The 15,633-nt window shown below is 40.7% G+C and overlaps 1 long non-coding RNA gene and 1 pseudogene across 2 annotated transcripts in view; both read right to left on the reverse strand.

The window, feature by feature from the left end:
- The window catches only part of LOC118973698 (uncharacterized), a 229,621-nt gene that overhangs the window by 98,912 nt on the left and 115,076 nt on the right, over positions 1–15,633 (reverse strand). The gene's annotated exons all lie outside the window — the stretch shown is intronic.
- LOC140849049 (E3 ubiquitin-protein ligase RNF167 pseudogene) lies at positions 1,342–3,939 on the reverse strand (annotated as a pseudogene).

A 15,633-nucleotide genomic window follows, 5' to 3' on the forward strand; every position in this document is an offset into this window, starting at 1 on the left:
TCACTGAACTAGAGAGGGTAAGATATGAGCAGTAGCACACTGTTACATGAAACCCATGTAGAGACAGACCTAATAGACATAAAGAACCTCGAGAGCATAAATAATAGTAAAATCATTAGGAAGTGATGAGTTTGGAGTATGTGCTAGCATTGTTTTTAATGTCATTTCTTACATGGTAACTTATATAATTTTTAATAACACTCGTGCTTAGCAACAATGTGGCAAAATTTCCAGAAACTTAACAGTAGGCTCTCCTGAGCCAGTATAAGGCACTCAAGCACACCAGTGGATAATTCTTCCTGGATCACCTATCCCTTCTCTTATTACTTATCACAAGCATCATGTATTGTGTATTTGTTTTTGTTCTCCTGCAGTTCAGAGAATTGGGGATTTGGTCTTTCCTCTCTGGATCACTAGTCCTTGCAGTGCCTGGAACATTATAGAAGCTTAGTAGCTGATTGTAATGAATACATGGAACACTGAACAATCACCTTTTCCCAGCCTGGAACCCGGGGGAAATCTTGTAGCATTTAGCAGTCTTTGTTTCCTGTTTTCATCTCATCACCAACTCAGCTTAACAAAGACCACGCTGTTGGTATTAGCCCACATTAGAGGAAGTGCATATCAGTATTAGTTAGGTACTTTCTGTACATTGCTGACATGTGAAACTAACTTCATAGTATCATGATAAAATAAAAGGACCCACACACAATATAAGCGGTTGAAGTTCTCACACTTCTTATTCTTCAAACTGGCCCACCCTTAATAAGCCTTTATAATAGATGTTGCAGTGGTCTGCCCAGACGCATCCTCTTCAGGACTGAAGTATTCATTCCTCCAGTTACTGAGGGCATTGGTAGCCAAAGGTTCTTTCCAGGAATGTCCTTATCTGTTCAAAGCTACCTGGCCCAGTATACTTCTCTTCCCTGTAACAACCTATAAGAAATGACCAGTCACTTCAAGGGCTTGTAGACCCAGGCCTCTTGTTTCCATGTGGGACAACTGTGCAAGGCTGTCCCAGCTCTAAGGCTCTCTGGGAGGTCTGCTGAGGCTTCTAGAGCAACGGCACTTCCCTTCAACTTTTCTCTCCTCCCAGATTAGCTTCCTTAACTCTTCAATCAACTTAAGCACAGAAAACTCCACCGCAGGGTCTGTTACTTGAGGACCCCAATATACTGCAGTCCTCAGAGCTGTGTAATGCTTATCAAGGTATACATTTTAATATAACCTCATTCCAAAGGATACATATGATGAGAAATACTGAAACCAAAAAAATGGAGCATAACATTAGTGAATAGAACAAATAATCAATTGTAAAAGTATTGACAATTGATTTGGCTCTAAATTGTGAATTTTCTCAAATCTACAGTTGTGATTTTAAATGCATCTTTATAGAGATAAAACTATATATTAGTTTAAATAGTAGATCTTCTTATGACTATCAATTCTGTTTTCCAAGACAGAGATCTTTCAGTGTGTTGTTAGAGTTTATTTCAAGAACTCTCATTGCATGAAATAGTACATTCTAATCCAAATAACAGAGTTATACTAAAAGTATTTAAATATTTGCATTATCAATGTAGTGTCTGGAAGTTTGAGATGAGTTGGAATTGGCCATACAAATGAGAAAAGATTTAGCTAACATTAACAATTATTAACGGGTGAAGATGACCTTAACTTCTAAAAAGGAAGCATACATTTAACAATCCCTTATTAGCTAACCCTGTCTTATACAATTACACATAAGCAATTCCAGACATAGAAAATACCTTATATGGTTGAAAATCAGCACTCTTCAGTGCAAAGCATTTGATGTTGCATGTTTCCTTCATTTAAGCAAATTTTTAATTCCAAGAGATGAAAACAAGCTAAAAAGCATTCTCTTAAAATTCCACTCCAATTAGCCATATGAGAATGCTAAACGACCACATGCTATAAAGCAATTAAACCCGTGGAGTTTACACAGCCACTTAACACATAGGAAATGTAGAGAACAAGTGACCTACAACCAAGTTATTTTTTGTCATAATCATGTAGATATTTCAATGGTTTTGCACTCCTTGGGCATTAACTGATAACAAACATTTAGATAAGGGTAGATTACTTAATTCACATTCACCCTGCTCAAAAAATGATTAAATGAAAAGCACTGAAAATTTAGGGATGAGAAATGTGAAATGTTTTATATGTATATACATAGATATGGTAAATTTAAGACACTCTAGGAGTGATGTAAAATAATGTTGCCAATTAATTTTGGTTCCTCCTTGACACAATTATAAAAATAAGCTATTTCAAATTGTTTTTCACAGTTGCCACCTATGACTTCCACCCATATCTGAATAATTTTTTTTAGCCCACAACAATTCTGTTAATCGAGTTAAGTGAAGACCTAGTCCCTCTGCACCCCGAACCTCCTCAAAGGAGAGGGTTGGATAAGGGAGAAGCCTGAGGTGGAAATACCCCCTATCTCTCAACTACAGAAGACTGAAGAGAGGAAGAGGGGCTGTGCGAACAGGTCACCTGAGGTGGGGGGAAGGGGATTATTAGATTGGAACGGCAGCCGAGGAGGAATAACAGGATGGAGAGGGTGGGGGATCTGTTGATGACCCAGGAAAAACAAGGGGGGCTGGATCTAGAGAGCCAGAGGAGGAGGGGAGTGTGGGGTTTGAGCCCAGAAGTGGGGTCCATTCGCAGGCAGGGCGGTCCCTGGGCTGCCCTGCCTCCTCACCCCCTCGTCCCTGAGTTTCTTCCTCCTGCCCCCCTCCCCAGGACCCCGATGAACCAGCTGCTTGCAGATGGGGCAGGTCTTCCGGGTCTGAGCCAGCCAGGGGTCCACACAGCGGCTATGGTAGGCATGAGCACAGGGGAGTACCCTCAGTTTGTCCCCATCCTCATATGCATCCAGGCAGATGGCACAGACATCATATTGGTCTCCCTTCTGATAGTCGTGTGTAGGAATCTGTTTCAGTTGCTCTTTGGTTAATCGATTCCTCTGCAGCTGCTTCTGGTACTGGATATAATGAACCATTATCACTGCTCCCATGACCAAAATTATCAGTCCCATCATCCCTGAAAAAGGGATGAGGAAATAGCTCAAGAGGAAGCTAGTATTTGGGATCAGAAGTACCTGAGCCCCCTTCTCATAGACAAAAAGATTACGCAGGTACTCGGAGCTCCTCTCCCAAACAAACACAGACGGGATCCAGATCTGCTGCTGGATTTCCTCACTGTTCCACATCATGTTCAGAAGTTCATTGGAATTCACATTGTGTACCACAGCTGCACCATACCCAGCCATCTGAGTATTTAGGATCTTGAGGTCAAAGTCGCAGCCAAATCTTCGAAGCAATGCAATAAAGACTGACCCGTTGACAGGGGCCGGGGGTGGCGGGGCAATGGGGCTACAGGCATTGGCTGGGTGAGCCCCCACAAGGAACCCCTTAAGATCCTCATGTCCCAAGGCAGCCCCAAAGAGAGCTGGGAGGTCTGCAAAGTCCATCCTGGCATTACTGTCTGAAGTTGCTCGAATTAGACCCCAGATAGGGGTTGCTCCCCACAGCACAGTGGCCACCACGAAAAGAAACAGGAAGCCAGAAGGGCGCATGGCAGAGGAAGGCGAGAGACTGAGGAGGTCACATCTGGTAGCAGGTGCAGAGGGGAGTTCTGTGCCCTCTCCACTCCTTTGGGATACGAGAGATCCAATCATCCCTGGGTCCTACATTCCAGTTACATAGGGGCGTGAGGAAGGTACCCAGACTCTGGAGTCAGATATCCAGCCCGTTCAGTGGAGCTGGGATACTCTAAATGTATCCTTATCTGGTATAGGAATGAAACGAGGGAAGGAGACAGTCGCGAGCATGACAGAAAGACGTCTGGAAGCAGAGGGGAGCTCAAGGAAGTTGAACTTCCAGGTGGGTGGGCGGTCTACCTATCCCCTGAAAGAGCTTCCGGTAAAGGCCGCCTCCCACCAACAGAAGCTCAAAATGAATGACTTCCGGTCCTCTCCTCCTCCGTACGGCAGCCACTTCCGCTCTGGTATCTTCAGGTATCACGAGAGTGCTTCCCATAATTCCCACCTGATGAAATCCTTAGCTATTGTAAGACCACTCCTAACCCCGGCTGAGTTGGCTTTCTCGTGTGACGTCCAGGCAGGACAAGCTAAAAGCTCCTCAGAGCGTTATTAATTTTAATGTAAGTTTAATGGCAGGATACACATCAGCATCTACAGATGTGAGGCCTTTGTTGTCTTACCTCCCAAACAAGTATCTGAAATCTGAAACAATTCACAAATAAATGCCACCATTACAATACAGATAACTGAATATCATCAATTTTTGAAGACTTTCACATTTTATTCATTTTATTCCAATGGCCCGGCATAACCTGTTAAAGTAATAAATTTCTATTTCCATTTCAAACACAATATGGAGACAGGAATAAAATCTTATTTCTTCACAAGGGCCTGTTTAAAAGTTGACCTGCCAGATGCTTGACAGTAATTTTTTTCTAAGCCTGAGGTTCTGTTGTAGATGACCAAGGAATTAACCAGAATGTAAGACTGGGAAACTCAGGTAGATTTTTAGAGCTCCCCTCTTTTTTTTTAAATGCTATACCTAGAGGTCAAAGCCTAGATTAGGCATTATTCACAGGACAAGAGTGCACAGAGGATTAAGTTAACACATGGATCCATGTTTAGGGATCCATGTTTAGGAATAACCCATCATGGGGGGGTGGGGAAGAACAGACCAGTCCTCAGCCAAAAGCTTAATCTAATGTGCAAAAATTAAGTAAATGTCGCTTATTGTTATGAGGACATTATGAGGAACCATCTCTGAGAATATTCAGTGTTTCTTAGTTTAAAATTTAAGTTCCTTAAATTCATGAAAGTTACAAACCTGAAGTTGTAATCCCAAAGCAGAAGCAAAATCAGCTGATCTTTACTAATAATAACTAACCCAACAGGTTGCAACCCAGAGTAACTGTTTTTCAGTAAGAAGGAAATGAAGATGTAGAATGTTGCAGATAATCTCTTAATTAAAGGTATGATATTATATCCTCTATCCTCTATATTATCCTTATTCCCAACCCAGTCATCCCCTTTAAAACTACAAAAAGAGCCTTCTAATTCTTTCCTGGATGCAGGAGTTGTCAGCATACGGCTCCAGGCCCTTTAGGTCTTCTGTGTGAGCTTTCATGATGTAGTTCATGTACAGTTTCTAAAATAATGGTAGTTCACTGCCCATAATTTAGAGAAAAAGTGGTCTATACCCTCTAAGATCTTAAATTTTAAAGTACCTTAGAAAAAAAATGAATACATTCAACAGAATTCATGCATTCGGGTTATATGTCAAAAACTTCCTTGAAAGAACCCTATTAGGATTCAAAGCCAATAGACTAAAACACGTTCCCATTCCCCCACAAGAGTGTTCGTTCACCTCACTCTATCTCAGTCTAGAACTAGATGATTGAAAGGATGAGTATGGCCTTTACTTTGAACTGAAGAGCCTACATTCAATAAAACAGATAGTATATATGAGCAGAAACAGTTTTCCTGAAGTTACTGGATCAATCGTAAAAGGAGTGATGGTCTACAAAGTAGAACCTGAACCAAAGAGAATAAGCCTGATGGCAAAAAAGCTTAACTCATGAATCTAATGAAAGTGTCAAAACTAGCATAAAGAGCTTAACTTTCCAACCCTGAACAGGACACCAGTGACTCAGAAAGCAAGAACCCTCTTTGTGGGAATAGGGGGCTCTTTCTCTGCACACACGTGAATGCATGCAGGTGGAGGCTCAGCTGCACACAGACGTACTATTAAACCCTGTGGCCTTCCTCTAACTTTTGTCCAATTTGAAAATTCCCTTCTTCCCTTTCAGGCAGAGCAGCAAGTTAGCTTCCTCTTGCCTCAACCTCGCCTGAGTAGGTTGGCTAGGCATGTCTCCCTACTCTCTCGGTTCACCACAAAGCCCCAGTGATGAGTGGCATCAGGAGAAGCTGCCTTTTCCTGAGAAGGACGTTGTCACTTCCTGGACCCAGGAGGAACAAAAATTATTCCCACGTCTGTCATTAAATCCTGTTTTAAAAACACCATTATTCTGAAAGAAAAATATACCGCCTGAGAAGTTATTATAAAATCAACTGTTAAAAATGTTACAGCACTGGCATTGACAAAATGATGACGCTGGTGACTTGGAATAAGATACAGTCAAGTCCTGCTTTGAATGCTTACTTTGAAATGCAAATTTTGTTCCTCTGTGATTGATATGCTAGGGAAAAATTTGAGCACACCAGGAATGTTGGATTTCGCAGCTGCTTCTAGTTTCATCTGCAAGACAAACCAAGTGAAAGCAGGAAATGTAGCTCGGCTAGCCTGAACAGAGTAGGAATACAGAAAATGCACAAACACTGAACATCCACCAGCTACCTCAGTTCGCTCATGTGTTGGGAGCCAGGCCCAACCCACGAGGTGTTAATCACTTCCAGTAACTTCAGAGTGACTCTATTCCTCCACCTCACAGCAACTCACAAGCTGTAACAATCCTACAAGCAAATGCCAGTGCCACGCTTATTGTAGTAATCATGTATTTCTATACTCTTTCTTTTCATAATTAAGGGAAGTTTACCAAACTAAGAAACAACATAATAGAGAGTGCTGTGTAACAAGGAGGTCCACTCTTGAAGCTCATCGAAGTCCACTCGTTTTTTTTTAACTGAGAGATCTTGTTCTAAAATGACCATGTTTAAAGTAGAACCACCGCTTGCGCCCGGACACATATTAGAGCAGAACTCTAATGGAGCTCTAAATGTCACTGTATTGCTGTATGATGAAGGTAATTCCACCACCATCTCTTATATCACTGAAGAGCCTCTTGACAAAAAATACGCTCTATAAATGTCAAGACAGGAGCAGAAGCCAGACTGGGGAAACAAAGGGCTTCAAATCAGGTTAATGCCACTAAGATGGAATGAAATGGGTTGATTCAAGCTAGATGAATGGCAAGAACTATTGCAAATAGTCCATTCTTGTGTATCTGCAGAATTTAGCTCATGAAGTCACATTATATGCAACGCATACTGTCAAAATGGCTTACGCACTGGAGCACTTTATGGAAACAAGCACAGCCTGCTTGGAACCTTTTGTCTCAGGATAACCAAGTGTCCACATGGCCCCTCCTTTGGGTGGTATGCTAGGTATTTGACTGCCCTGGGCTGGCCAAATCCAGGCCCACTTTATCGATGGACACATCTTACTGGAATGCAGACCCCTCTCTCAAAGGTTTTGTTCCTTGGGGTGCTGGTTGCACAAGAATGATTTCTTCTAGCAGGGAATGTAGTATAGTCATAAATCGAGTACCCTCTTTGGCACGTGCGTAGTCTCTGTCCCCTTCCCCCATAAGAGCAGTTCCCTCCCTGTCCAAGACAGCAGTGCACTACCTTGTCCAGCCAGTGCTCCTGGACTCCCTACGCCTAAGTTCCAATAAACCCTCACACCTCATGTGGCATCTCCACATCTTTCTTTCAGTCTCTTAAGCCCTTTCCCATTGCAACTCTCCCACTTGGGTGTTCCATCTGACTTGTGATTCCACAGGAAGTAATCTTTGTTTCTTCTTATCCAGTTTCCAGATAATTTTTATCTTGTGGAACATAGCGAGACAAATCTTAGTCACTGGTGGGGGGGGGGGCGTGTGATGACATTATCAAGCCCTTCGGCTGGGAGTGGCCAAGTCTTCAAGAAGGAAGTTGGAAATCAGAAGAGGTTTCTGGTCACAGGGAAAACCAGCCGGGTTTGGGGTGGGGAAACTGAGGGAGAAGATCCCTTGTTGATTTAGCTGGGATGGCTGTGGGATGACCTGCTGTGCAAACAGTTTACCTTGGTACATGTTAGTGCCTACAAACATGGCTGTGGACAAATAGAAATGCAAAGGAGTGGTGGGTCAAGGTGGTGAGCTCTGGAACCAGTTTAAGCTAAACACCTGGATACCTAAGACTGGAAAGAAGTCCTGATCCAGGGGATGGGTTTGACAGTTCCTCCTTGAAAACCCAGGCCTATCCAGACCCATGGAATCAGCAAAGAAGGTGACATTTTGACTTTGCTTATTATCTACTCCATCCTTCTTCCTAACAGAAAGGAAGAAAATTGGAGCATGGATACACTTCTCTTATAAAGATTTGATTAAAATCTTAACCAGTAGAAATGTCTCTATTTAATTTTCCTTTCTCACCATCATATTCTGCCAGAATTAGGACAAAATTTAATTTATTTTGGAAAGTACTATACAGTCCTCACCCCACACCCACACCCAAAAAAGAAAAAATATAAATGCCTTTTGGAGTGGCTGTGTCACTGGTTTCTGATAGATTTTGTTAACAAATTCACACTTTGTCATGTAGTGATATGTAACCATTGCCTTGTAAGTTCATACCAAGACATTATTAAACTCCTAGCAAGACAATAAATAAATCAGTTTCACTGACAGGCGTTTTCCTCTTCTACTCAGGATAAAGAAGGAAAAAAAAAAAATACAGTGATAGAAGGCTGTGTGATCACAAGTCGGACGGCCCACCCAAGGGGCAAGTTGAAATGGAAAAGGCTTAAGAGACCAAATGAAAGTCCCAGACATGCCACCTTTCTACTCTCATGGCCCTCTGCCCATCACTCCAACATAGTGACCAATATAGAATAGGCTTTCATCAAACAAGGAAGGAAAAGAAGGAAGAAGGAATACGGGGAGCAAAAAAGGAGTGAGCAGTAAGTATATAAAAGGAAAAGGAAGAGTGAAGTTTTTCAAGATTGATGTTTTTCCTAAGAGAAATAGTTAAGAAGAAAGGAAGCTAAGAATTGTAGTTTAAGCATGACATGAGGGTTTACTGAGACTTAGGCACAAGGAGTCCAGGAGTGGCTGGCTGGATGAGGTAGCACACCAAAGTGATGGACAGGGAGGGAACTGCTTATACAGGGTAAGGGGACAGAGACGACAGATGTCCCACTGAGGGTTCTCGATTTATGACTATACTATGGGCCGTGCTAGAAGGGATCATTCTTGCACAACCAGTGCCTCAAGGAACAAAACCTTGAGAGAGGGGTCTGCATTCCAGTAAGATGTGTCCATAGATAAGGCAGCCGGATTTGGCCAGCCCCGGGCCATCAAATATCTAGCATACCACCCAAAGGAGGGGCCATGTGGACACTTGGTTATCCTGGGACAAAAGGTTACAAACAGGCAGTGCCTGTCCCCACACTTCCAAAAAGTCATCCATTTTGCAAGGTCACATTAAGGACCTATACCTAAGGGATCTGACTGGGGTCAGACAGGGTTCATTAACATATCTAAAGAAAGAATATGTTGCTCCAAAGCATGCTGGGTGAGTTCAGAAACTGTAAAAAGAGGTACACATGAGTTGCCCATCAACACATTTTGAGCAGGCAATGGGTATAGCCAGCAGTCCCAGGACACTACAGTCCATTATCAAGATCTTTCTTATTATGGTGATGAAAATAACAGGCTAATTTAGCCTATTGCCTAGAAATATTGCAGTTCATCAAACTGACGTTCTGTCTTCTGATGCCTCGTTGGCAAGTATTCTGATTAGAATTTGGCTTTACTTAGAGGCTGACCCATAGGGAGAGAATGTACCAGTGCCAAGGTCTCAAATCTTCTGGTGCCTGTGACAGTTACAGCCTTCACTGCAGATGGGTAAATTTTCATTTGCATTACAGGTCCATATATGAGCCTCAGGCTCAATTAATACAAACCTGAGCCTTAAAGATGGATGATTCTCAACTGCCCAACAAAATCAAGCTTCCACATCTGAAAGCTTTTGCACCCTAATAACTCACTGAGGTGATGGCTCCCTGGCACATTCCTGGGGAGGCAATGCAGACAAAAGTTTTTTGAATGAGTGAGTCCTTTTTTATTGAGATTTCTATATTCCCAGGCTGCTCTTCTGTTGGGTCTATATTGCTGCTGATTTACTTGACTTCATACAGGAAGGACCGTTTGAAGTTTCTGATGTGTGTGCATCTACTCCCTCTGATTCCCACCACCACCGTGTTTGACTTCTATGTCGCCAGTGTTTTCTGAAATCAAATATAAATTTACTATATTCGTTGGTATAACAAAATCGTATTTCTGCCTGAGAGTTTCCTCTCCAACAGAGTCAGATTCTGCTTTCTCCTCTGATCCCAACTTCCTCTTCTGACAAAACTCTGTGTAGGGTTTCCATACAGAAATAAACATGTGTAAGACAAAATTCTCCAAGATATGCTGCCTACCTGCCCAGAGCCCAACTCTAGGCTTTAAAGTATTAACTTTAGTAATCACATTTTGTATCCCTTCAGGTGTCATACAAATACTATGAAGAGAGCATGATGAAGTGACAAATCATTTAGATGGGGATCCTACACTATCACAATAACAATACAGCATTTATTAAACATTATGCCTATGGTAACAGAATATACTCTGAGTACATACATCAAACTCAAGTTCCTCCTAAAGAATTGGTGATTATTCTCGGTCTATTATCATGGGTACCAGAAATGTTGTCTAACAGCCTGTATATTGTCAGTGTGCCCCTTATTACATTTGTCCTGTGATTACCAAATTGGAATATTTGCCCCTTGCTTCAAGAAGCTTATTGAAAAGTCTCAGACTCATTAATGCACCTGACCAAAATACCACTTTTTAGAAAGGAAACTTATGAACCAACTTTTAAGGAAGGCTTTACCTCTCTCAAACATGATCACCCAATGTTAGCTATGGCTTTGTCAACCTGCCTCCAAAACCCAAATATTTTCTGCTCCTCTTTTCATTCTCTTTGACGTTACAGTTTCCTCTAGCCCAGTCAAGGTCCTCCCATAGGATCAGCATTCATCCTGCTATATAGACAGTACTTGGCTGAATGGGATGGTAAAAAGAGGTAAAAAGTCAAATCCTGCCCACAGTGAGCTCCTAGTATACAAGGTCAGGCATAATCATATAATACAATTATATCTAGGAAGAAGAAATAATTCAGTACCAAGTGATTAGTATTAAATAAAATACATCTATGACCAAACAGATTATTTTGAGGCAGAATGGCCCTTAGATTTCTTAGAGAAAGAAAAGCTTGATGTGAACCTCAAAGTATGTGTGGGTTTTAGATAAACAAAGGACAGAGAAGAAGAAATAGCTAAATATATTAATATATGCATCCTTTATTTTATTTCTCTTTTTACCTGCTACCTCTCTGCATGACTTAATTGTTGGGGGGAGGCATAATGGGAAAATGGTAGATGCCAGACAAGGATGGGAAATGGTAAAATAACTGGCAGAATCCATTTGTTGGTAATTCTCTCATGAATTCACTTATTTTCAACATTATCAGTCCAGACAGACTCAGAATTTCCATGCAATGCCAAAAAGACTCCATTATTACCAAATGTGATTGCTGATCAAGGTAAAGTTAACAGGACATTTTGTAGGGAAGAAGGGGGGACGTGGGGCTGTTCCATGATAGAATCACCAGCATACAAACACAGACCTCCAGACAAATGGTTTCTTCTCTGGATAATCTTGCTGCCAGAAGAATCAAGAGTTTTTCTTCCTGAGACCTACCCCTGGGGGTCTGCCTAGCACCTCCCTCTCTCCTTCCTTTGTTATGTAGACCTTCCCTCTTTCTCTTTCCACCTGAGTATCTTCCTGAAGATCACTTCTTCCTTTTGGGGAATTCACCAAGATCTCTTTTCCAAATAGTCTGTAATTCTGCTTTCAGATGCTAAGTAAGTGAATTTTTCTCCTTCTATTTTATCCCATTAGTTAGACAGGAAGAACATTCATTTTAGTGGAAACATGACAAGTAAAGATGGAAAATAAGGTTTGAGCCAAAAGGTGGAAGGTTTGTGGAATTTCAACCCTACTAAGGACCATTCAGAAATGGATAAGCAGAGTGACATGATGAAAAAAATGTTGTATGAAATTAATCCAGGGTCTAGGGTCAGCTTCATGGATGAACGACCTATGCAGTCCCACAGGTTTCTGGGCTCAGAAGAGCCCTGCACATGGCTTAATGCTCTTCTCTTTCTATCTTGACATTCTTAATAATGTTTGAACAAGGGGCTCTGCATTTTCATTATGCACTGGGACCCTCAAATATGTAGCTTGTCCTGCCAGAGATAAAGTGGTGCCCAGCCCCTAGTAAAATACCTGGTACATACTGGTTAAATATTTGTTCAATGGAAGAACAGGTGTCTTTATAAATAAACTGTGCAGAGGAAATTGAAAAGGGAAACTATTGGAATCCAAAGGTCTTTTGCAGATATCGCAGTGTAAGATGAGGAACCTTGATCAAGGAGAGGCCATGTGGAGTAGTGGTCGATGTGTAAAACTGAGTCAGAAGACTCGGGCTCTAAAAGCAAATTTCTCACTACAACTTAAGTCAACTTTGTGAGGTTTACTTTCCTTACAGGCAGCTAAGATGACCTTCAGCATCACTGGGGACTTTTCTAATAATACTTGAGTATAGTCTCTGAAAAAGATAACTGTGGGAGATACTGGAAAAATAAATATATATATATAGTCATTTGAAAATATATGGAATTTGAGAAATAAGGAAAAGGAGAGGAAGAAACTGAATTTGCCACAAGAAAATAAATACAGTTAGGGGACTAGATCAAATCATAGCTAATAGTAGATGACTTAACCCAAGAAAGCATCCAGCAGGGAGGAAACACTCAATAAACTGTGGTTTGAATCACATGGTTCTTTTTTCAAATATTTAATAAAAACTACAGTTACAATTTCTGGTCAGTTAGCCCTGTACTTTCCCCCTTCATTAATAAGTCAAAGGAATCCATTATTCATATTTTGGGCTTATTTACAGTCAACTCACCAAAATGTTATTTGTGAAGAGATATTTGATGCTCAAGAAGATTTGTAAGCCTTTTTAAAAAATATTTATTGTTAGAACTCACAGTACAATGTGATGCCAAATCTATAAACACCACGGGCCTACAATTTAAACTTAACGTCAGAACTTTGCATTTCAAAATGACCTCGAAGTTGGCAAAATGTGCATCTTTCCCTTGGATCTTTATTAATGTCCAAAATGCCTTGAAAGGGATAATAAATACTAATATATGAATATACATTTGGAAAAAGTTTACAATAAAGTAGCTATTGAATTTGGTCTGTAAGGTGGAGCCATATGTCCTATCAAAGCATGCTGAATATCAGCTTCTGTGCCTCCTGCCCTGATTTTGTTACTCACTCCAGACAAAGCTTTCTGGCCCTGTTAAAAGCACGGTTGATGGCTGAAACTCAAATGTAAACATACGGTTCCTGGCCTGGCTATTTAATGAAATCCTGATATCCCCATACTTTGTTATATAAAAAACATATATTCACAACCACCAATATATTGTCTATACTACTGATCCTGTTAGTATGCTTCATAACTGTTTCAGAAACCACCACTAAGTTTTACTTCAAACATTTTAATCTATCACTAACATAATTTGTCAAAATAAAAGTTATTAGTTTCATATAATCTTCAATCTAACCTAAATAGTGCAAGAGTACCTACCCAAAATCTATTAGGCCCTCGATTAGGAAATATCCCAGATAGCCAATTATTTTTTCTGCTTGCCAGTGAAACAGCATTTCCAGTAAAATAAATAAATAAATAATGTCTGTGTTCATTCCAGACCTTCAACCAGTATCAAATGTCAGCCCATCTGGGTACTGTATTATTATTATTTGTACATTTCTGATGAGCATTACTGGTTTACTCACATATTTATGCCCATTTCTATTAATTCTGCTATTTATGTTTAAATATTCTCTATTTTGGTACCACTTCAAAATGTCCTTATTAATTCTATGTACTTTTACATCTTCATCATTACATGAATGCAGATCTGAGGTTCAACTTCAGGATTGCAGAATGGAATTTGGCAGATCATTTTCCCCAAATTACAATTTCTTTCGTCTACCCATGCAAAAGAGACACTGATCCTCCTGCGATCTCATCCTTCCCTTTTGCTGGCCATACATCCTTGGCAATCTAAGCGAAGGTCGTACACGGGTTTGGTTTTCCTGAGAGCATTCCCTTTTGTGACAGTACCTTCCCCAAAATGCAACCTGATCTGGCAGATATGCCTTTTCCTTCAAATAGCTGGCAGAGTACTTAGTGGCTGAGAACAGATGAGTATGCCAATAAACACAGGGAGCTCAGAGGTCCAGGAAGCTCCACTTCTGTCCCTTCTAATCACCAGTGTCTGCACATACTCTAATACGGGGAAGAGCCTTTGTTCAACATTTAGATAGGTACCTACACTCAGCAGTGCTGGAAGGGGATATCACAGCACCTTGACCTCACAGCAGAGAGACTATTAGACTCTTACATATATATGCATGCCAGGCTCCATCACTGGAGCATAAAATGAAATGCACCCACCACAGAGGGGCTAAATGCTGCTTTTAGGGGAAATTGCAAAAATCATGAACTCCCTCAAAACTGACCAGTTTTGTCTAAGTCAGCCCACAGAATGAAAATAAAATTCAGTTTGTACTAATAAATGGACCTGATGCTGAGGTGTTTGCCACGGTAGTACCCAACGTTAAGGACCCTCTGTCACACTCAAGGGGCGTCAGCCTGACCACACTCCAGGAACAACCCACTTCATCACAGAAGTCGCCAGATTCAGCAAGCTCATCACAGGCCACAGCTGAAAAGAATATTCTATAGCCTTAATTCTGCATCCCCCATGCCCAATGGACAATATGATTCAGTGTTTCATGCACCATCATAAGGGCAAAGCCATTAAACAATAAAACCTTAGTGAAGCAGAAAACAGATGGCCTTTAATCTCAGCTCTGAGAGCCAATAGGATGTTTGATCTCCAGAGTCAGGGATGCACCAAAGATTGCACAAAGCTATTTGCTGGACCATAAGAGAAAAACACCAAAATGTCTATTTTTATTTTTGTCTTGACCTTTTAAAATTCTGTTACCTGTGTATCTGTAATATACACAGGAACACATGCATATAATTTATAATTATAGGTAATAATTATGTGTGTGCATGTATATATATATATATATATATATACATACACACACACATACATGTATATACATATTTATATGTGTATAAGACTAAATATGTGTGATGGTAAGGTTTGGGGTCCCCTGCCTAATAGGATAAGAGTTCTATACAAGGACAGATGTTTTCCAGGCAAACTTCCAACTCAAATGTCCTTTCCCATCAAAATTCAAGACAATTACAAACTTCTTCCTACCACAATATTCAAGGACATTTACATATATTTAGGAGAAGCATTCACTACTTTTTATTTTTTTTTGGAGCATTTTTCAGGAGACAGTATTTCACAGTAGAGAACAACACTTTGAACTTTCACAGGATTTTGAATTGGCAAATAAAAACCAAACAAAATTGGTAAATAAAAACTGCAAGAATGGTTAGTGGACAACATTGTCAACTAGAAAGGGATGATGGCACTGGGTGGAGAGAAAACTCAACCTTGGTGTCATTGTAGCCAGAGAAAAAATATGCTACTATCAACATAATAATACCAGGAATCTTCTAGACTTAGTGTGGGACATGGACACAGCCAAGGAGTATTAGCA

Source organism: Manis javanica, chromosome 1 (assembly GCF_040802235.1).
Source record: "Manis javanica isolate MJ-LG chromosome 1, MJ_LKY, whole genome shotgun sequence".
Lineage (NCBI taxonomy): Eukaryota > Metazoa > Chordata > Mammalia > Pholidota > Manidae > Manis > Manis javanica.